General features: G+C 46.8%; 1 protein-coding gene across 3 annotated transcripts in view; it reads left to right on the top strand.

Annotated features, from left to right (window-relative positions):
• Nucleotides 1-23,213, top strand: part of LOC137563140 (aminopeptidase N-like) — a 155,991-nt gene that overhangs the window by 6,370 nt on the left and 126,408 nt on the right. The window contains exon 1 of one of the 3 annotated variants that reach the window (XM_068275237.1): nt 7,950-8,139. The exons of the other annotated variants lie outside the window; for them this stretch is intronic. The gene's annotated coding sequence lies outside the window, so the exon portion shown is untranslated. Of the gene's footprint in view, nt 1-7,949; nt 8,140-23,213 lie in introns of those variants that run through there. 3 annotated transcript variants of the gene reach the window in all.

Raw genomic sequence — 23,213 nt, 5'->3', positions numbered from 1 at the left:
AGCCATGTTTACATGTGGTTGTCAAAACTGGAAGCTGGCTCTTGCCACAGACATTAGTGTTTGGAACCTCCATGTATATGCTGTGGCCAACTAAATTATTTACTCCAAGCCAAATACAATACGTTTGTCCCTGGTGGACTGGGGTGGGGGAACAATAACTCACAAGGAGGAAATAACCCTATAATGCAAGGTTTCCTATCACTACAAATCCCAGCATCAGCAGCTTATGGATAGCACACATTATGATGAAAGTGTATGAAAATCCATATACTCCAAAATCTCAGTTCAGCTATGTGTCCTGCCGATAGCATTTGTGGGAAGGACAGCAGATGTTTGCAGAAAAGTGTTTTGTTCAGCTGTTTATCTGTGTATTTATCTTTCGCCACCTGACTGAACCAAAACCTCAGCCACATGTTATGTTTTGTTGCTGGTGAAATTACTTTGGGATCTGGAGCAAAGAGCAACTTATTTTTTTACCATCCCAAGATTATGATTAAAATTATCTCCTTATATGCTTATATGCTTACTAGCCCCACCCAGAAGGCAGAAGTTAAAAAGTACCTAAATTATAAATGACAGTTTGCTGTAAACCTAATAAGTTGGCAATATATATTAAATCACATCATAATAAAGTGAAATCCCCGCCCCCAGTGTGAAATTGGGTCTGGACATTTTTTTCTATCCAACCATATGTGTAAAGGGGATTGATGTCATAACTCCACCCCCTTGTTCTGTTCCCAGCCCACAACCACTGTGAAAAGAGATATAATCTAATCCAGGCTGGCAGACAATACATCTGAAATAAGAATTATAGCAAACAGACATGATAAAACAGGCGGCAGGTGTTCTGCTGTCTCTCCTTTCTCCCACACATTGTGAAAAGAGTTATAATTTGATCAGGGGAGGGATGGGCAGGGGAGGTTCAGGCTGGAGGGGAGGACACAATGCTGAGGGTGTACTTGCTAGGCATCAGCATGAGGAAAAAGATGGAGGTGTTACTATAGATATAAATGTGTGTCTGCTCTATCCACTACGATTTACCAGATGTACATTTTATGTGTTCATCTAAGTGTACACAGTGCATAGACTACATATATGTATTGCCATTCAAACTTTTTTTTTTGGGGGGGGGGGGGGGCTGAGGTTGTGCTCATCCAGTTAAACAGCAGCTGTGTTAATTGCTCAGTGATTTTCTAGCTCCAGCTTTCCCCACCTGTACGAAGCTGTTTAGGATATTTGGGTATACTTTTCATTAGAGAAATCAGTCGGTTGTAAGCACAATGCACAGTTTTGTAGGACTGTATGTGGGTGGAGACGGAACATTTTTTGACTATTGAGTTGCTGCTAGAACCCCATTTAGACCATGTTTTTGGTATCTTTTTAACCTTTTTTGCAAAGGTTGTTGGAAAATGACAGCGTCTGCAGGCGTATAAACTATTTTCATTGGCCAATCTTTATAAATATATGCCCTTGTGATCTACCATGCACATTTTATCCGATCTGGCCTTGTGTCATTGCACTTGTATTCGTGTTTAGCGTGGCCTTGCTGTCATCCTCTCTCTATGTAAGTCATCACTAAGACAATAGGCCATATTCACTAAAGGTTGGTAAAGTTACTATGCACAGGGAGTGCAATGCAATTTTACCATCACTTACACAGACTATGGAATGCCCGTTGTGCAATAAGTGCAACCTGCGTTAACTAGGTAATGCAAGCATTGTTAGAGTAACACACACTACACTTGTATCGCGATGCATGTTACCCTAGTAATGCTCGCATTACCTTGAGAACGTGGTCGCGCTAACTGTGCAATACGTTTTTCGGAGTCGGTGTAAGTAAAGGTAAACTTGCCATGCGCTCCCTGTGCATAGTAACTTTATCGTTCTTTAGTGAATATAGCCCAATAAGAGGCCAGGCTTCCAGGTGTCTTCATATCAACCATCTCCTGTACAACATTGCTGTCACAGTGCAGAAACATCTTACACCACCTTATCTAATCATGCTTTGTGAGCTATTGCACATGTTTTCCAAAGGAATTCTTAAAGCAAATGTAAACCAGAGCGTAACAATGTCCAATGGTATATTTTGTTATGTTGAGGTTAGGTCAATGTGTTCCTAAAACAAGAAGTAAATACAAACTATTACAAGAATCATGGCAGTACTGAGTAGGAAATACGATGATAATACACCCAGTGCAGTGCTAATCGAACAAGCTTCTTTTATGTTCCTTCTGCCTCTGTCCTGATGGTCTCTACAGCGGATTCTGATGCCCCCCTCTCCTCTGAATCTACTGGTATTTTGGTTGCCAATGATTCACATTCAGATATGCTCTTCATAATCTTCTGGCATAAAATCACATGCACTGTAGCAGTAACTAGAACATTTTTATAAACATTGAAAGCTGCCCCCAGCTAAGGATGGATCAGCTAATTTCAGTGCAATCATTTGGGCGTCGCCATACGGTGTAATAAGAATTACAGCTATAGAGGTGCATAGTGACCATTTGGATGCCACAAATTAGAAAAAAAGAAACAGTTACCGTAATTCGGCCGCGGGCAATAGCCAGTGCATGAATTACATGTCTCCCCTCCTGCGACAACTCGGAGGGGTAATAGTATTTACTATGGCCCTGAGTTTAAGCAGGAGCAGGCTGTGCCGTCTTTCTGCTTCACCCTGCGCCCACATTTTCTCAAATCTTTTTTAAATGTACGGTACACTACATAAACTGGCAATGGCAGACTTTTGTGGAATGGCTGCATCAAGTAAATTTGTGTGACTAAAAATTGTGACTAAATGCATAGATACCTATTCACCTTTACTTACAATAAATAACCTGGGAGGATAAAATTTATGCTGGGAATACACGATGAGGCGATTTTTTTGGGCACATTTACTTTCCGATTGATGTTCCCATTGTTTTTCTGATTGTTTTTCTGATCGATTTCCATTCACTTCTATGAGATCAAAATCAGATCGGACCTGACAAAAATTATCTATCGAGCCATCTATTTGCCAAAAAAACTCATGGTGTATTCCCAGCATAAGGTTTAACAATGAGCTGTGAAGTAACCGTAGACAGCAGATATGATCTGCCCTCACTCAGACTGCACTATCTGCTAATTCATGCTTCTACTACGGAGAAGGGAGTGGAAGTCAATCATAAAGACATCTATGCCTTGCTTACCTGTGAGATAACAGCAGCAATCAGACATGATTTCCTTTACTAATAAACAGTTTTCTTTGCCAGCATGTGGTGTTTGCAGCTTCCCAAAGACATAACATTATGGTTCAGCTGAAACAGTCTGAATCACTTGATTGTCTGGCCACATCTTCCGGTGCCTTTATGGTTGTCGCCTCATAATGCAAAATGTATGGCAATTTTACAAATGTGCTTTTTGTTCTTGTATATAGATCTTTGGGGAAATGTGTAAACTTCAATTTATGCAAACTCAGTCAACTCCAAAATGAGAGCAGAGGTCATTTCAGTTCACAAATTCCAGCATCTTGGACCAATCAGTTTATCATTAGCCGTGGCTCCAACTTAAACTTGGCCTTGCACAGTGAACATGTTCTTTTATCTCTGTTTGGGTTTTGGCTCATAGATCACAACTAAACAAACTTACCTGCTGTCTGCGTGAAAAAAAGATCTTATATAAAATATACACTTTGAGTAAAAAAACATGTTAAACATATTTTACTTCCTGTCTGAGGAGTAAAAAGGGAAAGTGAATGAAAATAAACTGCCAGTCATCACATTTCCCTGCTGGTACTTGGGGAGAGCTGTTATTGCAGCTGTGTCATTACTTGTCCTCTGTGTCACATGCATCATTCCCATTAAACATAAGAGACTTTTTCAGAACCTACTACAATAATCTCAATGTGTTGAATCTGCTTACTCAGTCCTGCTTGCAATGTTCAGAGACACAGATCCACTTCTCTTGATTACTTGTTTTATCATTTCTGCCTGAGACTACATTTAGTTCACACATTGAGGCTGATTCACAAAGCTTTTCTGTTGAATTATCTCACCTTACTTAATAACTCACAATTTATCTCTCCTTAAAATCAAATATTTTTAAAGAGGAATTTTAACCCAGGCAGGAAGGGGTGGGAGGGGGGGGGGGGGGGGGTTGGGTTGTGTTTGGCTGATATTGTGGTGAAACCCCTCCTACAGTGTGATGTCATGAACAAGGTCCTTACAGTTTGCTGTCCGTGAACCTCGTTGCATAGTGCAAGCAAGCAATATCTCCTCTCAGTAAATAAACATTCTGTACAGATCATCTGGCAGAACTAAAGATGTCACCGCCGGTGATACATTTCAGAATGTAAATGAGGGAGAGGAAAGATTTTACAATGTTGTAAAAAAATAAGCAATTTAATTAATTATGTTATTTTCACTACAGTCCCTCTTTAAATGGAGGACTTGTAAGAAATATTTACCCATACAGTACAACTAAGATATTGATTGCATAGAGGCAGACATTGCAACATGGAGGGGATTTTCCTTTTATTCATCAGAATAATCCAGGGCCCTTATTTCATTCACTTTTTCTCGTAAGTTTTCTCCAAGGACATCATTTTTAATTTTCTCTTTATTATAACTTTTCAGCACTTTGCAATTTTAAAAAAGTACCAAAAAGTAGGTGAAAAAGTACTATTTTATTTTTTTTCCTAATTATTTTCTTTCTTGCCAGTGGCTTAAAGAGCATTTTATTGATAAAGAATGAAAATATCATCTAGGAAAAAGCTTAGGAGAAAAAGTGAATTGAATAAGGGCCCAGGTACTTAACTACTTTTGCCTCCTGAACGTAGAAGCTACATCCAGGAGGCCATGTGCGCTCCCACGACCGATCGCGCATGTGCATGCGCGCTCCTGGCCCGCGGTTCGTTAGCCAGGGAATCAGTGATTTGGGCCATGGTGCCCGATCACTGATTCCTCTCCCCTGCAGAAAAAGCGACAGCTTCTCTCGGAAGCCTAGCTTTTTCTGCCTCCTACGTCCCCCCCTACGTCCCTCTAAGCGTACATGTTACGCATAGAGTGACGTCATGTAAAAAAAACCTAAGGTTGCCATCTTGTGGCCAAAAAGTAAAACTACATCTACATTAAAACAAATACAATACGTGGGTTTTAATTATGTAGGCATGTATTATTTTAAAACTATAATGGCCGAAAACTGAGAAATAATGATTTTTTTTTCGTTGTTTTCTTATTCTTACTGTTAAAATGCATTTACAGTAAGGTATCTCTTAGCAAAATGTACCCCCCAAAGAAAGCCTAATTGGTGGTGGAAAAAACAAGATATAGATCAGTTCATTGTGATAAGTAGTGATAAAGTTATTGGCTAATGAATGGGAGGTGAACATTGCTTGGATGCATAAAGTTGAAAACGACTGAAGGCTGAAGTGGTTAAAGGACATCCGAGGTGAAAATAAACTGATGAGAAAAACAATTGTATCCATCCCCCTTCTCCTAAAATTTACTTTTTTCTTTAAGATATCCCAGTTTTATTTTATATTTAAATCTAGTTTTTACTATTTCATTGTCTCTGCTCAATTACACCTTCATTGAAGTATGCTAGAGCTCAAATCCATGAATTGTTGACCGTTTTTATTTCTTTCCTGCTCTCAGAAGCTATTTACTGACAGAAAAGTATTTTATCGCTGTAATTACTAATCAGTGAAGGTTATGCTATAGTCTGACCCAGTCCGACCCGGATAGAAACTGTCACTTGTATACCTGATTTTTTTTTTTTTGAAAGAATTCTTGTATACCTGATTTTTAACTCTTTAAGGAAGAGAAAGAAAAAAAGAAACACAGCCTAGTTATTTGTGTGCTAGGCACTGTACATACACGTGTCTATCTCATCATATCACATGTCACCTCGGTTGTCCTTTAATGAAGACTGCAGGTAGCTTCTCTCCATCCTCTTGTAGACAATAAACGCTTACAAGTTACACTCGTTTACACAGTGAGGATGAGCTATTTCTATATATGAACTGTATTCTGCACTGCTCAGGGTTACATCATGAATTACATTAATAGGTTCAAGACTTCACTGTGAAAGTCAATTCTAAGGTGCAGCAACCAGAACCTAAGAAAAACATATATTGTGTACAACCTCTGCATACTTATAGATGCTGCATGCATGAAATGGCATGATGTCCCTGGAATGTGTATTTTTTCCTGTGCCCAGTAGATTTGGTGTGGGGGAGCTGACAGTGTACTTGTACTCTATTATATTGTATTTCTCATGCTGTTTATGTCAATGAATCTAGCAATTCTCATGTCAATCAACTAATCATAACTGATCCTTTTATTGGTAAATCTCCTTCCTGGCTACTAATCTACTACTTGATGAATCCCCCTTAATCCATTCCAAAAGCCAATCACTTACCTACCCCTTTATTATTAACCATTAAGCCCCTGATTCTTAAAAGAATCTGCCCCAAAGCCCCTGACACCCAAAGCCTACTTGCACCCACCCACCATGAAGCCCCCACCGCACACCCGCTGCCCAAAGTGAGTAGGCAGCAGTTGTGATATGCATGCACAGTCCCCGTAACCATGCATACTAACTGCTGATTAGTAATATAGAGCCCTTCCTGACACTTAACCCTTCCCTCCCCCCAACATCCCTATCTTGATACCTAATTTTTAACCCCCTCAACCCCTAATTAACCTCTTCTACACCCTTCCTGATTCCTAACTCTAAATTTGTTAAGTCTTTTCTGATGCCAGCCTTCTTCTCATAATCCTTTCCTGATGTGCTAACCTTAAACCCTCCTCCATGTTCAAGGCCAGATATATCGCAGACCAAGGGCTTGAGACACAAAAGGGTGCTAACTTAGTTAGCATTGCCTAAAAGCCCCTAGCATGCCTAAAGCCCTTTAGGCTGCGCAAAGTTTAGCGCAAAGTTTAGCGATGCGCAGTGCGCGTGAAACGTCGCACCGGGTGAAACTGAAACATTGCACTGGGTGCGCCCGAAATGACGCACAATGCGATGTTTTAGGCGCACCCGGTGTGACGTTTCGCGCACAGCGCTAAACTTTGCGCGTGATCAATAAAAGCTTTGGGCGTGCTAACTGCTTAGCACCCTAGTTAGCACACCCAACGCTTTTAGGCGTGCTGCTAACTGAGTTAGCACCCTTTTGTGAATCGAGCCCCAAGTATGTAGGGGCTCTGTTTCCAAGTGCCGCAATGCCCATCCCACTCCATGTGCAGCCCCCTCTTCCATGTGTAACATCCATGCACAGTAGCTTTTCTCTTTCATATACAGCTCCCTTGGGCATCAACTTCCCTTTTTCATGTGTTGCTCTCCATTTTCAGCCTCCTCATTCATATGTAGCAGCCCCTATTTCATGTCCAGGATCCCCCTTGGGCTGCAGCCGACCAATGCTATCTTCTTGATACCTAATATCTTTATCCTGGCTTAAAAGCTGAAACAAATCTCCCCTATCCCAAACCCTAACCAGCATAACCATAATTGGCAACCCTAAACAATACATTTATGCTATATAAAAGCCAAACATTGCCACTAAAATTTAGCATAACATCAAATTATTGATAATCTGATATGGAGTTGTATCTATATAATAGCTAACTGCTGCCTGGTGTCAAAATTGTGACAATATCCTTTCTTTTACATTGTGAGCCAAAATGTCCCTCGCTGAAATGAACTGCTTCCAATCTCCCCTTTAGAAAGTCAGGCTGCCAAACCTCAGTGTAATACAGCATGAAATATTAGAGGAGGGAGCAGCCTAGAAACAAATTTCCAGGACTATGTAAATGCCGTAAATGCATTAGAAAATAGAACCCATTGAAAGTAGCACAGTTCACCACTCCTCTCCCCTAAAACAACTGCAAGTGTATGTAACTCACATTTCAAATGATGTTCCCTCATCATGATAGCGGTTAATTAGTAAGACTTTACAGAACTGTTAATGTCATGCTGGATGAGCCAGAAAAGGATTTGCCTAAACTGCAAGACAATTACTATGCAAATACGTGCATACGTAAATCTCAGTGCCCACATTCAGCAATAATGGGTGTAGCGCACAGTAGGCAGACAAATGTAGCTGCTACAAAGAACTTCTACTGGCAAAAGTTCAAGAGACATTCAAGTGAAGACACCTTCAAGGTACGGTATGATATGGCTTATAGCTCGTCTATCTATCTATCTATCTATCTATCTATCTATCTATCTATCATCTAGCTATCATTTATATCTGGAGTACCTATCTGACATGGATTAGTATACTTTTCATACATAGGTTAGTTTGATTTACCTTCTTAAAACAGAAGGTACTTGTGATAATTCAGATTTAAGTGTGTAACTGTGGCTACCCACAATGCATCACTGCTGAATATGCAAATTATCTCTTTTTAACCCCTGTAAGCCAGGCTAGCATCCAGAACTGCTGGTGTATAGCAAGCCTATAGCTTTAAATTTTACAGAGTCACATCAACCCCACATGTAGACAGTCTGTTTGGGACTGCTGGTCCTCCTCAGTGCATGGCAAGGATTGAGTTAGATGGTTAGTTAGTCTATAGGTCCTAGTGGTTGTGGGTCACCCCGAGCTGCTTGGTTACTCTTTCATACATAGGTTCTTAGTAAAAATAATTAATAAAAGTTTGCTCTGTGTTTGTATCATGATACACATATGTGTTAAATAGCAATGTTATGGGCTATTTCCGACACCTGTCTAAAATTATCTTTAGGAAGGTTTGGATTGGACAGGTGAATAAATCTGATTGGATGCTGTAGTTTACTATACACCATTACTCTACACACCATTCATCTTTGCAGTTTGTTTTAAATACTCCATAATGTGCAGGTTTGTCTTGGCTGCTAAAATGTTGAGCTGATTCTGGTGCACCTTCCCAGTGGCGTACCTAGGGTATTTGGCACCCGGTGCTGGTTATCCACAGTCACCCCCCCCCCGGGCTGTGGAGTCGGTACAAAAATCTTCCGACTCCTCAGTTTATGAAACCACGACTCCAACTCCGACTCCGGGTACCCAAAATAGCTTCAACTCCGACTCCTTAGTCTTAATACTTAACAGGGCTGTGGATTTTGTACCAAAATCACCCGACTCCTCAGTTTATGAAATCAACGACTCCGACTCCAACTCCAACTCCAGGTGCCCAAAATTGCCCAGACTCCGACTCTTCGACTCAGACTCCACAGCCCTGCCCCCCCGTAATTGGGGCTACGTTGCGCAAAAAATGTGTGTGGTCATATACCAAAATGTGGGTGTGGTCACGGGTGGAGACTAGTTTACATGAACTTAGCAATGGTGGGACATTAGATTAGGACAGTGGTGGCGAAAAGTCACTTATCTATCGCAAAGTGCCAACAGCAATTTAAACTAAATACAAACATTTTAACTCATACATGAACATTATGGAAAATCCAAGTTGAAAATAAACTGTGAAGATAAACAATTTCATCCATCCTACTCCTGAAAAATGTTTTTTGTTTTTTTTAAAACCCCCCCAGTTTTATTTTCTGTTTTAAAAAGCTAAAAAAAAAAATAAAAAAAAAAAGTAGGTTTAAAGGAGTTATCCGGGCAGTTTTAATAAAATGAACGCCCCAAGCTCCCAGGACCTCCCTCGCCGCATCTCTGCTCTCAGCCGTTCGCCGGAGGCTAAGAACTACTACCACCTGCGCAGTCCGCTCCGGCCCACGTGGCGGTGATTGACAGCGCCGATCGCGCAGGCGCAGTACAGAGCAACCTCCAGGTCGCTCTGACATCATCGCCGGGGACCGGGTCGGAGCTCCGGCGAACGGCTGAGAGCAGAGATGCGGCGAGGGATGTCCTGGGAGCTTGGGGCTGGAGGAAGCCCCCGGTTAATTTTATTAAAACTGCCCGGATAACTCCTTTAGGGCTGGAACCCACAGGAGCGCTTTTGGCAGCGTTTTGGCAGCACTGCGATACGCTAGCAGTTTGCCAAAACGCTGGGCTGATGTTAATGGATGGGGCAACTTCCACAGGAGCATTTGCGTTTCTCAGAAACGCAAACGCAGGACGTGCAGCATTTTGGGAGCGTTAGCGCTTCAATGTAAAGTATTGAACCGCTAGCGGAAACGCTCAGCAAAACCTGAACTGAGCGGTTTTGCTAGCGTTTTGCGGTTCAGCACACTGTAACAAAATGAAAAATAATTCACAGGACCAATCAGGATAAAAACGCGAAACGCTAGGCACCCGCTGGGGAAAAAAATACAATGTTGCAAAACACGACCAAAAACGCGCATGAATCCGCTTGCAAACCGCTCAGACAAAACGCTAGCGGTTGCGTTTTGCGTTTGCGGTTTTCAGTGGGTTCCAGGCCTCAATGCTATTGTCTCATATGAGGTTGATTCCGCTTTTCCCATAGTCTCGCAGTTAGCAATCATGAGGCCCCCAACAAGACAAATTCAGCAATCTTGAGGCCCCCAACAAATCATGAGGCCCCCAACAAGACAAATTCAGCAATCTTGAGGCCCCCAACAAGTCAAATTCAGCAATCATGAGGCCCCCAATAAATTATGAGTTCCCCAACAAGACAAATTCAGCAATCATGAGGCCCCCAGCAAGACAAATTCAGCAATCTTGAGGCCCACAACAAATCATGAGGCCCCCAAAAAGACAAATCCAGTAACCATGAGGCCACCAACAAGACAAATTCAGCAGTCATGAGGCACATAAATAGACAGCATTTCAAATAAATAGGCAAAATGCCCCATTAATATGGTAGACACCTCTCACCTGGCTTCTGAATTCTCCTCTACTGGCTGCTGTGCCTGGCTGGCAATACTATTTTTGTCTGGATTGGCGATGATGTGTGAGCTGAAAGGCCTGGCAGTGATGCTGTGGCCTGACTGGCGGTGATGCTGTGGCTGGGCTGGCTGGCGGTGATGCTGTGGCTGGACTGGCTGGTTGAAGTAAATGCTGGCCTGACTGGTGGTGATGCTGTGGCCTTTTTGCCAGTGATTCTGGGCTGGTTGGCTGGTGGTTATGTTGGGCTGGCTGGCCTAGATAGTTTAGGTAGTGAGAGGTGCCCCACAGTTTAGGTAGTGCCAGGAGCCCCCCAGTTTAAGTAGTTACAGGAGCCCCCCAGCTCAATTAGTGACTGGAGCCCCCCAGTTCAGTTAGTGACAGGTACCCCCCAGTTTAGGTAGTGACAGGTACCCCCCAGTTTAGGTAGTGACAGGTGCCCCCCAGTTCAGCTAGTGACAGGTGCCCCCCAGTTCAGCTAGTGACAGGTGCCCCCCAGTTCAGCTAGTGACAGGTGCCCCCCAGTTCAGCTAGTGACAGGTGCCCCCCAGTTTAGCTAGTGACTGGTGCCCCCCAGTTCAGCTAGTGACTGGTGCCCCCCAGTTCAGCTAGTGACTGGTGCCCCCCAGTTCAGCTAGTGACTGGTGCCCCCAGTTTAGATAGTGACAGGAACAGGAAAAGTTGTGACTGGGCACACCATCTTAGGTAGGGTGCTTGGTATTGTGGTATAGGCAAACCACCAAAGTATAAGTCCAGAATTCAAATATACCAGCACTCCAGCTTTCTCAAAGAATCACGCTCTTTTATTGAGCTAACATATCCACAGAAATGACCGACAATTGTTTCGGGGCCTCGCAGGGTCCCCCTTTCTCAAGGCGTGTGTGGTTACCAATATCAATAAAAGAGCGTGATTCTTTGAGAAAGCTGGAGTGCTGGTATATTTGAATTCTAGATAGTGACAGGGACCCCCAGTTTAGATAGCGACAGCGACCCCCCAGGTTAGACAGCGACCCCCCCCAGGTTAGACAGCGACCCCCCCCAGGTTAGACAGCGACCCCCCCCCCAGGTTAGACAGCGACCCCCCCCCAGGTTAGACAGCGACCCCCCCCCCAGGTTAGATAGTGACAGGGACCCTCCAGGTTAGATAGTGACAGGGACCCCCCAGGTTACATAGTGACAGTGACCCCCCAGGTTACATAGTGACAGTGACCCCCCAGGTTAGATAGTGACAGTGACCCCCAGGTTAGATAGTGACAGTGACCCCCAGGTTAGATAGTGACAGCGACCCCCAGGTTAGATAGTGACAGGAAACCCCAGGTTAGGTAGTGACAGCGACCCCCCAGGTTAGATAGTGACAGCGACCCCCAGGTTAGATAGTGACAGGGACCCCCCAGGTTAGATAGTGACAGCGACCCCCAGTTAGATAGTGACAGGGATCCCCCAGGTTAGATAGTGACAGCGACCCCCAGGTTAGATAGTGAAAGCGACCCCCCCAGGTTAGATAGTGACAGGGACCCCCCCAGGTTAGATAGTGACAGGGACCCCCCAGGTTAGATAGTGACAGCGACCCCCGGTTAGATAGTGACAGGGACCCCCCAGGTTAGATAGTGACAGGGACCCCCAGGTTAGATAGTGACAGCGACCCTCGGTTAGATAGTGACAGGGACCCCCCAGGTTAGATAGTGACAGCGACCCCCCAGGTTAGTGACAGCGACCCCCAGGTTAGTGACAGCGACCCCCAGGTTAGATAGTGACAGGGACCCCCCAGGTTAGATAGTGACAGGGACCCCCCGGTTAGATTGTGACAGCAACCCCCAGTTAGATAGTGACAGGGACCCCAGGTTAGATAGTGACAGGGACCCCCCAGGTTAGATAGTGACAGCGACCCCCGGTTAGATAGTGACAGGGACCCCCCAGGTTAGATAGTGACAGGGACCCCCAGGTTAGATAGTGACAGCGACCCCCGGTTAGATAGTGACAGGGACCCCCCAGGTTAGATAGTGACAGCGACCCCCCAGGTTAGATAGTGACAGGGACCCCCCAGGTTAGTGACAGCGACCCCCAGGTTAGTGACAGCGACCCCCGGTTAGATAGTGACAGGGACCCCCCAGGTTAGATAGTGACAGGGACCCCCCAGGTTAGATAGTGACAGCAACCCCCAGTTAGATAGTGACAGGGACCCCCAGGTTAGTGACAGCGACCCCAGGTTAGATAGTGACAGGGACCCCCCAGGTTAGATAGTGACAGCGACCCCCAGGTTAGTGACAGCAACCCCCGGTTAGGCAGTGACAGGGACCTCCCAGGTTAGGCAGTGACAGGGACCCCCCAGGTTAGGCAGTGACAGGGACCCCCCAGGTTAGGCAGTGACAGGGACCCCCCAGGTTAGTGACAGCGACCCCCAGGTTAGTGACAGCGACCCCCGTTTAGATAGTGACAGGGACCCCCCAGGTTAGATAGTGACAGCGACCCCCCAGGTTAGTGAAAGGGACCCCCCAGGTTAGATAGTGACAGGGACCCCCCAGGTTAGATAGTGACAGCGACCCCCCAGGTTAGATAGTGACAGCGACCCCCCAGGTTAGATAGTGACAGCGACCCCCCAGGTTAGATAGTGACAGCGACGGCAACCCCCCAGGTTAGATAGTGACAGCGACCCCCAGGTTAGTTAGTGACAGCGACCCCCAGTTAGATAGTGACAGGGACCCCCCAGGTTAGATAGTGACAGCGACCCCCAGGTTAGTTAGTGACTGCATCCCCCGGTTAGTGACAGGGACCCCCCCAGGTTAGATAGTGACAGCGACCCCCAGGTTAGATAGTGACAGCGACCCCCAGGTTAGATAGTGACAGTGACCCCCAGGTTAGATAGTGACAGCGACCCCCAGGTTAGATAGTGACAGCGACCCCCAGGTTAGATAGTGACAGTGACCCCCAGGTTAGATAGTGACAGTGACCCCCCAGGTTAGATAGTGACAGCGACCCCCAGGTTAGTTAGTGACTGGGACCCCCCCAGGTTAGATAGTGACAGCGACCCCCAGGTTAGTTAGTGACTGGGACCCCCCCAGGTTAGATAGTGACAGCGACCCCCAGGTTAGTTAGTGACTGGGACCCCCCCAGGTTAGATAGTGACAGGGACCCCCCCAGGTTAGAGAGTGACAGGGACCCCCCCAGGTTAGATAGTGACAGCGACCCCCAGGTTAGTGACAGGGACCCCCCAGGTTAGATAGTGACAGGGACACCCCAGGTTAGATAGTGACAGGGACCCCCCACTGCCCCAGGTAAGATAGTGACAGCGACCCCCAGTTAGTGACAGGGACCCCCTAGGTTAGATAGTAATAGGGATCCCCCCCAGGTTAGATAGTGACAGGTGCCCTTCACTCGTTGTGCAAATTTGGGATTTTACACCCCCCGTGGCCGTCCCCGCTGACAACCTACCCCCCCCCCCCCCCCCCTCACCTCACAGGCCTTCCCCGGTGACAGGCAGGAGCAGCCCAGCTTCAGACCTCAGTATCAGCCGGCGACCAGTATGCGGGCGCACCGAACTCAGTGAACACCACGCCGTATATGCGGAAGTGATGTCACTTCCGCATATCAGTGCGGTGTCCGCTGGGTCCTAGCGCCCGCATACTGGTCGCCGGCTGGTCGGAGGTCTGAAGCTGGGCTGCTCCTGAGTCCTGCCTGTCACCGGGGAAGGCCCCGGGGGGGGGGGGGGGGGGAGGGAACGACACACATAGGTTGTCAGCGGGGACGGCCACGGGGGGGGGGGGGTGTAAAATCCCAAATTTGCACAACATGTGCACTGGCGGCAGGGGCGGCAACACAGGACTCCGGGTGTCACCCCCTAAGCATCAAGACACCCGGTGCGGGCCGCCCCTGCCGCTTGACGGTAGGAACGCCACTGCACCTTCCATAGTTTGTCTTGAACGGCTGTTATAATTATATAACGTGCTTATTGGCTATTCATTACATTTGCACTGAATTAAAGAGGAACTTCAGTGAAAATAATGTAATAAAAAAAGTGTTTCATTTTTACAATAATTATGTATAAATGATTTATTCAGTGTTTGTCCATTGTAAAATCTTGTACATCCCTGATTTATATTCTGACATTTATCACATGGTGACATTTTTACTGCTGGCAAGTGATGTAGCTGCTGTATGCTGTTTGGCAGTTGGAAACAGCTGTAAACAGCTATTTCCCTCAATGTAACAGGGTTCACAGACAGGAAACTGCCAGAAGTACCTCGGTACTCAGAGCTTCTTGTGGGAGGGGTTTCACCACAATATCAGCCATACAGCGCCCCCTGATGGTCTGTTTGTGAAAAGGAATAGATTTCTCATGTAAAAGGCTGTATCAGCTACTGATTGGGACTAAGTTCAATTCTTGGTCGGAGTTTCTCTTTAAGCATTATAAAAAAGGTCTTCAGCTAAGTACACACATGCAGTAACCGTTGGCTCAAATGGCCGATAACGACCGTTTCAGCCGGCGATCATTTACTGGGTACAACGGCCGACGAATGACTGCTCGGGCATCGTGGGTTGTTAATCATCCATCCTGTCGGATCGTTAACAAAACCCATTGCCTGAGCATTACCGATCGCAATGCTATTTTCATTCCTGGTGATTAATTGATGCCGCTCTGTCGTCCACTAATCGTCATTCCTCCGCCCCCCCCCCCCCCCTCCATAGCAACAGAACACACTGCTAGCCTCAAGGCTAGGGATGTGTCTGTACAGCATCGTTCCCCAAATTCCCAATCCTCAATGGGCGACAATTCTCACATGTGTGTACTTAGCTTTAGAGACCCATTTACCACCTTACAGAGCGCGTCAAATAGGATCCATTGTCAGCCCTGGTGAATTCCGTGACTTGGTGGCATACCACCTCAAATGCACTTACTGAAAAACCGCTTAGAGTGTTAAACAGCACCAAGCCTAATTTCACATGAACAGTTAATTCACATGGTTGATAAGCAGTGACTGTGTAGTTAATGCTGATCTGCCGGTAAATGCCACAATTTAGTTAATGTACAATGCAAATGAATGGCAACCATTTCAGGGAAATGCTAACTGCACTTTGTGACAGTGTTTGACCTGCTGTGCAGTTAGGCAGCTGTACATGGACGCTGTATGCAGCTTCAGACAAGTGGTTAGTTAAACACGCATGGGTCACTTGTCCTGAATGCAACAGCTGCCTGCAAACATCTGGTGATTTTACAAACTAGATGGCAAGTGATGACCACACCAGCCACCAAGCCATCCATATAAACTTAGCCTTTGGATACATTCCCCACAGAAAATTGACAGGTAGTGTATTCACCAACTGTTGGCTCTTCCTGTGTGTCCAAGGTGTTTGGCAGATGGCTATGTTGGAGCGGTGGTACTACAAGGCTCTGTAACTACCTATATGAGAGGCTGAGTCAGCTGTCACATTGTGGTTTAGTTACACAGCTGATTAGTGCCCTTCAGCCTCTATGTATAACTCCTATCAGCTGCACATGCAGCACAAAGCAGGATGCATTCTTGTGACACATCACCATGTCATGATCAGATGCATGCTTTGCTGTTCCTTGACTCAGATCATCAGCTTGCACTATAAATCACAGCACAGGTTGTTGTGTAAATTCTGCGTTTTTATATGATGCACCACTAGACATTGCTGCAGCACTTCAGTTACGAGGGGATTAGGTAGCTTCCCACTGTGTCTTTTCCCATCAGATGTTATACTGCCAGCCTTGAGTTACTTTCCCTGGCAAGTCTAAAAACTTTTCCAGGTTTACACTATTTGTTCCCTTAAGCGCATAATTGCTGCTTGTTGAACTAGCCTCTGTTGCATCCTGGATTACTGGACAATGAATATATGTTTAAACTCAAGGATCTAGAATGAATTTTGTGTTGGCACTCATCCCCTTCCTTCCCTGCTCTTATTCTGGTCGAGTGACTTTTTATAGCCCTATTTGTTTTAAGAAAGGCAGATGAATCTTCTGTGGTGATCTTACCTGAGAGCTGTAGGTTCAGTGACAAAGGGCCTGATGCACTATACTGTGGTAAAGTTGGAATGCACATAGAGCATAAGGAAATGTTACCTTTATTAACACTGAGGGAGCACCGCACATTAACCCTTTAGCGGCATAGGCTTTACCGGGCAACACATGTGTTGCTATGGTTCAGCGCATTTCACCACATGCAATACCACGGTAATGCCTGAAGCAAGGGGCTTAATTTCAAATCATGTGACCTGCCAGCAAAGCTTTGAAGGGGCCCTCCAATGTTCACATCCTTTCCCTTACTATTTATAGGGCACCATAATGTAGCCTCCTTGCTGCTAATCGTGGCTTTAAGTATTACCACCTATGGTGCAGGGAGTAGGTAAACTTAGGCAGGGGGGTTAGGCAGCCAGGATGGAGTGGTTAGGGTTAGACATAGATAGGTAGAGAAAAAATCGGCACTAGATGCTATTGGCAGCCTATGCTGGGGTTTCAGCAGATAACTCACTGTGCCTCCGGAAATTGTAGTTCAAAGTGAAACGATTAGAAAGACAGGGTCCGGGCACCAGTGTGTTGCAACGATCAACACTTTTATTTCATCCCCAGCAGGACAGACACATAACAAACAGGAAGGTCTGTTTGTTATGACCTGCCCTGTTTGTTATGTGTCTGTCCTGCTGGGGATAAAATAAAAGTATGGATCGTTGCAACACACTGGTGCCCGGACCCTGTCTTTCTAATTGTTTCACTTAGGGTTAGACATGGTGGAGGACTGGTTAGAGTTAGGCAGCCGGGGTGAAGTGGATAGTGTTAGGCATGGGGGTGAAGTGGTTAGGGTGCCTTGAAGGAGTGGTTAGGGATAAGAAGGGGGTTACGGTTTAGCATGGGGGTGGAGTGGTTAGGGTTAGGCAGCGTTGGTGGAGTGGTTAGGGTTAAGCAGGGGATTAGGGTTAGGCATGGGGTTGGAGTGGTTAGAGTTAGGCAGCCGGGGTGAAGTGGATAGTGTTAGGCATGGGGGTGAAGTGGTTAGGGGGCCTTGGAGTAGTGGTTAGGGTTAAGAAGGGGGTTACGGTTAAGCATGGGGGTGGAGTGGTTAGGGTTAAGCAGGGGATTAGGGTTAGGCATGGGGTTGGAGTGGTTAGCTTTAGGCAGCCTTGGTTGTGTGGTTAGGGTTAAGCAGGGGGATAGGGTTAGGCATGGAGGTGAAGTGGTTAGGGGGCCTTGGTGGAGTGGTTAGGGTTAAGCAGGGGGTTATGGTTAGGCATGAGGGTGGAGTGGTTAGGGTTAGGCAGCAGGGATGGAGTGGTTAGAGTCAGGCAGCCGGGGGTAGTGGTTAAGCACCGGGAAGGGGGGGGGTTGGGGGGGGGGGGTCTTAGGGTTAGGTACAGGGAGGGTTCAGTAGGGGAGTAGGCAGTGGTGTAGTTATACATTACCTGGTCCCGGAAGATCGCGTCTCCTCCACTTCCTAGTTAGTTTGCAGCTGTCCTGCAGTCAGCCAATCACCATGTGGCTTTATTCTCTGCATGGTGAATGGCTGGTTGCAGGACTCCAGGTCCTAGTAATGTAATGTACTCCAGGTAATGTATGCAGATGCCAGTAATGACATCTTGTTACTAAGGTTATTTACCCTTTTAGGACATTTCTGAAATGTTAAATAACCTTAATAGTAAGATGTCATTATCAGCATCACCCTGCACCATTTTTTTGCTGTCCTATTGTAACGATCGGTGGGCGCAGAGAGTATCTGATTACCGGTGATCTGCAGTATCGCCGGAAATACAGATATATACCAGATTATAAGTGATCTGCAGTCTCACCGATAATCCGATATACAAACTAACCTCTGTTCGCCTGAGTAGAGTGTAGTGTTTTGGTGTAACAGTAACACTAGGAGGCCTAGGCCTCAGTGCAGCAAGGAGAACTGCACGGATTCCTTCCGCAGACCTGAGCTCTCCAAGACGGGAGGAGTCAGACTGACAGTAGGAAGGAAAGTCCGAGAGTGACACTCAGGAAGAAGTGTCACTAACAGGACTGGGAACCGCCTCCAATCGTGAGGTCGGTTCTCGAGGTCAGACAAGCCAGGTCGTACACACACGGACAGATAAAGTACAAATACAGTAGGCAAAGGCGGAGTCAAAGTACAGGCAGGGTTCGGCAACGGGGTATCAGATATATCGGGGTACAAAATCAGGAGGCAGAAACAGAGTCTAGGAACGAGCCGAGGTTCGGCAACAGAGTATCAGAAATATCGAGGTACAAGGTCAGAGTTCAGGAGGATAGTCGAGGCAGGCAAAAGTCATAACAGAAAATCACAATCAAACTAGTACTTTAGCTATCAATAATCTAGCTAAGTGTAGGATTACAGCTCCAGCTGGTCCCGGCACACTTAAGGATCTGACTACGGATCTGGGTGCTCCCACATATGTGATCGCACGCCAGACAAAGAGCAAGTGAACAACCAGCAGTATATATACTCTAGGACCTTTCCAGGACCTCCCTAATTGCTGGTCCAATGAGAGCAGTGGAATTTGTCAGCTGACCCAGCTGGTCAGCCGACACCTTTCTAACTGCTATTTAAACTCTGCCTCTCTGCTCGCGCGCGTGTAAGTCTGAATCTTGGTGGACTATCAGTCCCAGCCACACCAGTACTGTCATGCAATGTATCTAGTGCGGGGGCCGCCTCTGATGCGGATTCCGCCGCACTGCCTATGCGGCATGCAGCGTTTTTTCCGCGTTGTGACGCCATGCTGGACGCGGAAACAGCCGTCTCACCTTGAGAGACGGCGGCATTTCCGCGTTTCCTTACAGTACCCCCCCCCCCCCCGAGGAGTGGACTCCGGACAACTCCTTCCAGGCTTTTCTGGATGTACCGTATGAAATTCCCTCACTAACTCATCCGCATGCATGCGGTTCCCAGGTACCCATTGCCTCTCCTCAATGCCGTACCCCTTCCAATCTACGAGATACTGCACCGAGTTCTGTACAGTACGTGAATCTATGATTTTTTCCACCTCATACTCGGGTTGGGCATTGACTAAGACAGGAGGAGGAGGAGTGGGACCCAGCTGGACTGCGGGTTTGAGAAGTGATACATGGAAAGACCTCACTCCCCGCATGCTGGTGGGAAGATCAACGGTATATGTGACATCGTTGATCTTCCTAGTCACAGGGAATGGGCCCACGAACCTGGGACCAAGTTTGTCAGAAGGTTGTTTCAGAGCCAAATGACGTGTAGACCCCAAACCAAGTCTCCAGGTTGGAAGCTCCACTCTACTGAACGTCTCTTATCAGCTTGACCCTTTTGATTAACAAAAGCTTTTCGTAAATTATCTCTCACCGTGTGCCAAATATCTTTAAAAGATCTCTGCCAGGCTTCCAAAGCTGGAAACGGAGAGGAGGCCACTGGCAATGGTGAGAACTTGGGCAATCTTCCAGACACCACCTGGAATGGAGAGAATCCGGTGGAGGAGCTTTTTAAATTGTTTTGTGCGAACTCCGCGAAAGGCAGAAATTTGACCCAGTCGTTCTGTGTTTCTGCAACATAGCACCTCAAGAATTGCTCCAAAGACTGGTTGATTCTCTCCGTTTGCCCATTGGTCTGTGGGTGGTAGCCCGATGAAAATGACAACTTCATGCCCATTTGTTGGCAGAATGCCCTCCAGAATTTAGAAATGAACTGGACTCCCCGATCCGACAATATGTTTTCCGGAATGCCGTGCAGCCGGAACACATGTGTGATAAACAGGTCAGCCAATTCCTGGGCCGAGGGGAGTCCTTTCAAGGGCACGAAATGGGCCATTTTACTGAAGCGGTCGACTACCACCCAAATGACCGACATGCCTTCTGACTTGGGAAGTTCACCTACAAAATCCATGGACAAATGGGTCCATGGCTCACTCGGGGTGGGTAAAGGCTGCAAGGTACCCACAGGTGCCAGCCGGGAGGGTTTACTCTTAGCACAAACCGCACATTCCCTCACGAATTCCTTGCAATCAGCTGCCAAGGAAGGCCACCAAGCACATCTAGCTACCAGATCCTGTGTTCTAGATGCTCCAGGATGCCCAGCATTTTTATGCGTATGGAACATCTCTAGAACCTGGAGACGGAACGGTAGCGGAATGAACAGCACCCCTGCGGGTTTTCCTTCTGGGATGTCTTGTTGGAAGGGAATTAAAGTCCCCTTCCAATCCTCCCAAGTCTCTGTTGCGGCCAGTACCAACCTCTGGGGAACAATAGTCTCTGGAATGGAGGGCTGTGCTGTCTCTGACTCAAAGCACCTGGACAAGGCATCCGCCTTAGTGTTCTTGCTACCCGGTGTATACGTAATAATGAAAGAGAATCGAGAAAAAAATAATGACCAACGAGCCTGGCGAGGGCTCAACCTCTTAGCTCCCTCGATGTATTCTAGATTTTTATGGTCAGTGTAAACCGTGACCGTATGCTCCGCTCCCTCTAACCAGTGTCGCCATTCCTCGAAGGCTAACTTAATGGCTAAGAGCTCTCTGTTGCCAATATCATAGTTCCTTTCCGCAGGGGAGAATCTACGGGAGAAGTAGGCACACGGGTGCAATCTACCCTGTAAGCCAGATCGCTGAGACAGCACAGCCCCCACCCCGACCTCTGAGGCATCCACCTCAACAATAAAAGGAAAAGACGTATCCACATGCCTGAGGATGGGTGCAGAACAAAATAAGCCCTTCAGGGTGGCAAAAGCCTGTAACGCCTCGGGAGACCAGTGAGTGGTATCTGCACCCTTCTTGGTGAGACTGGTAAGTGGAGAAATCACCGTAGAGTACCCCTTTATGAACCTCCTATAATAGTTGGCAAAGCCAAGAAACCGCTGAAGCGATTTCAAGCCTACCGGCTGAGGCCATTCTAACACAGCGGAGACCTTGGCCGGATCCATGGACAGGCCAGTAGTAGAGATTATGTACCCCAGGAAAGCGACAGATGTTACCTCGAAGATACATTTTTCTGACTTAGCATACAATAGATTCTGCCTTAGTCTGTTCAAAACGAACCTCACATGGGTCCTATGTTCAGAGAGACTGTTGGAGAAGATAAGAATATCGTCTAGATAAACTAGAACAAATCTTCCCAACACCTCTCTGAAGACCTCGTTGATGAGTTCCTGGAAGACGGCCGGGGCATTACATAACCCGAAGGGCATTACCAGGTACTCATAATGCCCGTCTGGTGTATTAAAGGCCGTCTTCCATTCATCGCCCTTTCTTATGCGTACCAGGTTGTACGCACCTCGCAAATCCAGCTTAGAAAAGATCTGGGCGCCAGTGATTTGTGTAAAAAGATCGTCTATCAAGGGTAGCGGATAGCGATTTTTTACTGTAATCTTGTTGAGACCGCGGTAGTCAATGCAAGGCCGCAGACCTCCGTCTTTCTTTTTTACAAAGAAGAAGCCTGCCCCAGCAGGCGACCGGGACGGCCGAATAAAGCCTTTGGCCAGATTCTCCCTAATGTACTCCTGCATCGCCAATTTTTCGGGCCCCGACAAATTGTACAAACGACCCCGGGGGGGTACACAACCAGAACGGAGATCAATGGGACAGTCGAAAGGGCGATGTGGAGGCAATTTATCGGCAGCTTTAGGGCAGAAAACATCAGAATATTCAGCATACTGGTCTGGTACCCCTTCCACCTGAATTCTGGTTTGCCCCAATGTTAGCTTCCCCAAACACTGATGAAAACAATGGGGAGACCAGGAGGTTAACTGACCCGTGGCCCAGTCGATGTGCGGTGAATGGACTTGCAACCACGGCATGCCTAAGATAATAGTGGAGGTTGACATGTGCAGCACAAAAAATTGTAATTCTTCCCCATGCAGAACCCCTATGGTAAGTCTCACCATCGGAGTCTGTGACAGGGCACGATTCCGTTGCAGAGGGGAATCGTCCACTGCCGTAACCTGAATGGGGGGTCTCACAGGAGTGAGTGGGAGGCCCAACTCCTGAGCAAATTCGAAGTTCATAAAATTAGCCGCTGAGCCAGAATCAATAAAGGCTTCAGTGGATACAGATTTATCCTCCCATGTAACCGTACAAGGGAGAAGTAATTTCTTCTCTTTAAGGGGTGCAATTTGCGTGCCCAGGGTGTCACCCCCCACTACTCCTAGGCACACTCGTTTCCCGACTTGTTAGGGCAGTTTCGCACTCTATGTCCTGCTGCTGCACAATACAGGCACAGCTGTTCTGTCATTCTCCGCCTTCGTTCCACCTGGGTCAGCCTTGACCGACCAATCTGCATTGGTTCGGGCGGTGGCAAGGCTGGGGAGGGTGAGACAGGCGGAGAAGGTGTCACTAGGGGTGTAGCGGATGGTGCCGCGTACGATGTCACCCTGACACGGTGACTGCCCCTAGCCTGCCTCTGGTGGCGCAACCTGCGATCCACTCGAATGGCCGATGATATGGCTTCAGTCGGAGACCTCCTCTGACAACCCAGACAAGAAGTAATCCATTA

The sequence above is a fragment of the Hyperolius riggenbachi genome, chromosome 3 (assembly GCF_040937935.1).
Source record: "Hyperolius riggenbachi isolate aHypRig1 chromosome 3, aHypRig1.pri, whole genome shotgun sequence".
Classification (NCBI taxonomy): domain Eukaryota; kingdom Metazoa; phylum Chordata; class Amphibia; order Anura; family Hyperoliidae; genus Hyperolius; species Hyperolius riggenbachi.
The sequence above is the reverse complement of the archived record's forward strand: the minus strand, read 5'-3'. Positions and strand labels throughout refer to the sequence as shown.